Source organism: Pseudocercospora fijiensis, assembly GCF_000340215.1.
Source record: "Pseudocercospora fijiensis CIRAD86 unplaced genomic scaffold MYCFIscaffold_9, whole genome shotgun sequence".
Classification (NCBI taxonomy): domain Eukaryota; kingdom Fungi; phylum Ascomycota; class Dothideomycetes; order Mycosphaerellales; family Mycosphaerellaceae; genus Pseudocercospora; species Pseudocercospora fijiensis.
In genome coordinates, this window is record NW_006921540.1 from 3859824 (window position 1) to 3865823 (window position 6000).

The following is a 6000-nucleotide window of genomic DNA, read 5'->3' on the forward strand; positions in this document are numbered from 1 at the left end:
TAAGGTAACGATCCCCGATAGCTATTAGATACCGCTTTAGGCGGACCTTTTTACATAATTAGTAGGGTGCTAGTATATTAGCACTATAGACTGTCTAACCTTCTTCTACTAATAGGGCGTAAAACCGGAGGATCGTTATAAATTAACGATTAATACTTATCGCGGCTAGGAATAGTATAAGGTCGCTATTATAGGATACTCGAACAGTGTCTAATTCGTATAGCGGAAGCTAGATTAGATCCTTCGTAACTGTCGTAGCTTTATATAGGCTTATATCGACAATATCGTAGTGTTTTTATAGACGTTACCTAAGCACCTCGATTATCTAGAAGCGGTTTTCTAGAGATTGGACGCCGTAAGGATTAGCATTAGTCCGAAGAAGACTTTCTTAGGCTTCCCCTCCGCGACCCTTTTAGGTTAGTACGTTAGCGGCCTCGGTTTAGCTACGAGTAAGGAGAAGATCGTAGCGATTACCTCGCTTTAGTTCCTAGAAAACGTATAGAAACTAGAGTATTATCTCGGCCTAACTAACTAGTTACGGCAATATATCCTATACTACGCGTAGATAGCGGCGCCTTTATAGGCGGAGAAAATACGCTTATTAAAAGGGGCGCTAGTTACCGGCAATAGTCGTCGCTAGTACGTCGCTATTATAACGCTAGGTAAGAACGATTAGTACCGCGACGAGCTAGTAAAAGCGTTTCGCTTATTGCAATCTATATTCTACGAGCCCTCCTTCCTATACTATTTCGACTCTAACCGTCGCTTATACGCTAATATAGATTCCTTAAAAGAGTTTGGCTATAGCGCGGTACTCTACTATATCGATAGGGATCTAGACCCGATTCTATCTAGGGGAAAGGCGCAGTTGTTTCCTTACTATAAGGTTTAGCCTATTCTGTTCTTAAGCCGAGGCCTAACTTAGGCGGAGATACGATACTAGCTAACTAAGCTCGAATACTTAGGAATCGTATAGATAGTAAAAAAGGTAGGCTATTTAATATATACTTTATCGAGGCCGACGACTATCTTTATAGACTACTATACCGCGGTCGGTCTTACTAACTCGGTATCGATAACTATAACTACCGATATAGGCAAATAGAACCTAAAGTTAGTAAGGGTATCGATATTCCTTTCGAAATATCGAGTTAATATAGTTTACCGCCTAGGGCGGATATACCTAGTTCTAGACGCCCTTAGTCGACTTTTAGAGGATACGGAGTCGCCTAAGTTAACGCCGGACGAGGAGAACTTAGACCTACTCTTTTACTATACCGACGTTACGCCCTCTTCGGCCGATCTAGAGGAAGTAGCCTACTTTTATACGATGTTAGTAGAGCTAGATCCGGATTTCCGACGTTAGTTAAACCGAGCGTATAATAACGACGAATATTAGTCTAGGGTTTTGCGACTAGTTCGATAAGTATAGGCGTAGAATGCTTTAGAGCGTCTCTATTCGGAGGGAGCTAATATACCTTCGGTAACGAAAACGCTAGTTCGGTATAAGGGTAGTAAAAATCCGGACCTATTCGTAGGTAATAAGTTTAATAGTCCGCTAGGTATTCGATTCTTCGAGAGGGACGGCCTCTTATATTTCCGTAACTAATCTTTAGGGCGCGAGCGACTCTATATCCCTCGGGCCTTAATAGGCGAGATCTTCGAGTAGGCTTACGATAACTATTACTATTAAGGCTTTTAGCGCGTCTTCGACCGCATTTAAGCTTCCTTCTTTATATATTAACTCGCTTGCTACTTTCGCCTCTATTTAGATTATTATTACTAGTATCTCCTTTTGCGTACCCCCCGATACGCTCCTTACGGCGAACTTTACCCGATCTAGAATACGGAGGGCCTATACTATACTATAACGATAGATCTCGTAACCGCATTGCCGGTTACGACCGATAGTTTTAATATACTATATACGATTACTTATAAGACGTCTAAGCGGGTAGTAGTCGTCCTAGGCAAAGAGGACTAGAAGGCCTACGACTAAGGCATCGCTCTAATCGATAGGCTTTACTTAATAGATATAAGTTTGCTAGTAGTACTTATCGCTAATTGTAATCCTCGCTAGCTAAGCGACTTCTTTAAAGGCGTTTTCTTGCGCCTACGTACGAAGCTAGCTACGTCTACGGCCTACTACCCTTAAACCGATAGTTAATCCGAGCGAACTAACTAAACGGTCGAGACGGCGATTCGTTACTAGTTAGCGGATTATCCTAGCGAGGATTAGACGACGTTTATCCTATAGCTATAGGCTACGCTTAATAACTCCCGTAATACGACTACCGGTTAGTCGCCGAACGAGGTTGCTATAGGTATAAGGACGAATCTCGACTCGCTCGATATACTATACGACTATCCGTATAATAGGGCGGTAGCGTATAGCCGTATCTAGAAGGAAGTCTAGGACGCGATTACTTAGGCAAACGTAAAAATAAAAGAATAGTATAATAGTAAGTATAAGCCCCTATTCCTTAAGCTAGGTAACTGTATTATGCTTCGCCTATACCGTAGTTACAAAGTGCTAAGTTAGTCGTACAAGTTTAGCTACTGTTTTAAAGGGCCTTTTACGGTTCTCGAAAAGGTCGGACAACTAGCCTACTATCTCGAGTTGCCGCTATTAATGTATATCTATCCGGTAATATCGGTTTCGTAGTTAGAAAAAGCTCCTAAAGACCTAGATCCTTTTAAGAGAACTGTTAATTACAAGCCCCCGCCCGTTATAGCTAAGAACAGTCTAGGTTCTAGCGACGAGGGCGATTCTTACGAAATCGAGCGCTTTCTCGGGCGACGGACTGTCGTCCGAAGAGGCTAGCCCGTTCTCTAATACCTAGTAAAGTAGAAAGGGTATAGGAGCGCCTATAATATATAGTATAATATCGACGACTTAATAGGCGCGGACAATCTACGCAAAATCTACGATAACGTATACCCTCTAGAGGAGGTACTACTATTTCGTACCCTCTATAGGGTAGTAAAGCGGACGAGAGCTCGCTAGCCTTTTTTAGAGGTTGCTAGCTCCGCCGACAAAGGCGAGGCCGGGCAATCCCTCGTAGTTCGTCGTAAATCGATACGACTCCGTAGCGCGACTCCTTCTTCGAAGTCGTAATCCGCCTAGGCGTACCCTTATATTGTTATCGTAACTACGTTACTTAGGCAACCGTTATACGTAGACGTAGGCTATTCCTTATTTAGTATCGATCTTTCCGGCATCCTATAATAAGAGAGCTTTCTATTAATTACCGACGACGAATAGAAACGGACCTCGAGCGCGAGAACCGCGTCCGCCGTAGGGATCGTAAAGTAGTAGCTTTTTAGTAAAAATTTCTATAGCACCGATCGCGATATAAGCGCCTAAACGTTATATTATTCGAGTCGGATTTATAACGCGCGTCTCGCCTATACTATAAGGCCGACACGTTCGACCTCCTCTAAGAAGCGATAGCTAAGGAATATCGTAGAAGCGAGGATCGAGACCCTTAGGATACCGCGATAGGGAATAGTAAGATTAACGCTCCTCGCGGGGAACCGCTACTATTAGATAGTCTAGGATCGGCCGGACAGTCCTTATTTATTACCGGCTTAACGCCTATACCTAAGCTAGAGAGTAAGGCAAGTAATAAAGATATAGTATTAGATACTATAGTCGAGAATTATACGGCCGCGCCTAAGCTAGAGGACCTAATAGATAAGGCGGATATAGTATTAGATACTACGGTCGAGAGTCGTACGGCCGCGCCGGAGCTAGAGAATATAACGGATAAGGAAGATATAGTATTAGACGAAACGGTCGAGAATCGTATAGCCGCGCCGGAGCTAGAGGATATAACGAGTAGAGAGGATATAGCTTTAGATACTACGATCGAGATTCCTACGATCGCGGTTAGGCCTAAGGATATAGCGAGTAGAGAGGAGGCAGCTGTAGACCCTTCGATCGAGGTTCCTACGCTCGCGGATAAGCTTAAGAATATAACGAATAGAAGGGATATAGCGCCCGGCGCTATAGTCGAGATACGTACGGCTATACCTAAGATAGAGAATATAGAGAACTCGATAAAGGATTCGGTAGGTAAAGGAGATACGATAGCGGATTAGATCGGCGAGCATCGTAGAGAGATAGATAACGCCGCGCTCGACCTATAATAACCGCGGCTAGAGGAAAACAGTACTAACCTAACGTAGACGCTAGAAGGCTTTATAATTCTCGCTATAGTAGAAGGCAATATCTAATAGATCTTTCGTAGGGCGCTATAGCTTATTTCTACCGACGGTAGCTTAAGCACTAGCGAGGTTTAGACGGTCTTAAGCTATACCGCCGAGGATAGGTATATATAGCCTTTCCTAATATTTACCGAGGACGGATCCGATATAGAGCTATACTACGTATTAACGGACGCCGGCCGACAACTGTTATAACGACGCGTACCGTTGTTCCTAGGTCGTAGTCGTATTAACGGGACGCTAATAGTAAGCTTAGTACCGTTACCCCCGGCGGATAAGGTAGACGAGTCTAATTAGGAATCGCTCGATATAATAGCTCGGCCGCAATCGTAGAGAACGCCGGGTAGTAAGTTTAGTACGGTATAGCGTTAGACTATCGCTAACCTATCGATAGTGCTTCCGAATCTAGACTATCCGCTCTCCGATATTAGACAGTTTTTATTTCTAAAATATTATGCACCGGCGGTTATCGCGGCGGTTAATCTAGACTACGTTTTCGATAGGAAGTCGTTTATATAGGCGGTTATAGCGCTTACTACGAAGAAGAAATAGTTAACGGAATTAGCGAAGGTATTACTAGGCGAGGGCCGACAAATAGGTCGAGTACTCTATAAGGCTATAGCCGACTATTTTATTAATAACGGCGACCCTCCGCTATACTATTTAGGTAAATAGGAGTTTATTTAGAAGGGCAAAGCGTTAGAGGTTAGGATTCCGAAGGCCGAGAAGCTATAGGACGCCGTACCTAGCTTCTTTGCTCTCTACCGTAACGCCGCGGCCTACGCGTCTAGTAGCCTAGTTAACGGTACAGAAAGCGGCCCGACTAATCCCGTTAGCGCGCAGCCTCTTTATACGCCTTCGGCTTTAGAATCGGCACTACCCTTAACAATACCCGCAAACCGACTAGCTTCGCTAAAATTACTATCTTTATTAGCGTATACCCTTCCTAATTTACCGCTATTATAGGTACTAGCCTCCCTAACGTAGGCGCCGAGTAACGGCTCGCCGCAAGCGCCCGTACTAGCTCCCTCTAAGCTACTTGCTACTCCGATCGAGTCGGTATATAAAGAATACCTAGACCCTTTCTCTAAAGAACTCTAGTTCGAGCGACGGCGGCTCCGAGGTTAGCGTATATAATAGACTTTAATTAACAAGCGTCTTCTTCGTACTAACGAGATACCCGAATAAGCGGCAATCTAGTAGTACGTAGAATACGAGGACTATAATAAGAAAGTCGATATACTAATCGCCGCTAATCCTATAGAGCGTAATAAGGCTAAAGATATACGCTTTATCTAGGCCGCGAAACTCGTACGTAACGTATACGCCGAGGACGTAGACGGTCGACTACCTAACCTCTTTCGCCTACGCCTATATAAGCGACTCGTTAAACACTATCTAGTAAGGCTTTAGCATTACCTATACTATCTATACCTTACCGCGGGCGATCGGCGCTTCTAGATTCTATACGAATTGTATTAGTATATAGGTAAGCTAGTTACCGATTTTAAAAACCTACTCTTTACGTAACTGTACTCCTTCTAAATCGTAAACAACGATTACGCCTATAAATACTCTATCTTTAGGACCGACCTTTACTCGGACAGTTACGATACGTAGTAGGAGATTTACGCGATACGCTTTAGCGAGTACATAGCGCTTATAACTATAGGCGAATTAAAGGAGCTTCCTAACCTAGCTAACCTCGATATAAATTTTCTGCTAACTATTACTTTCTACTACGCGAAGTTATAGTACCGACTCCTAGCA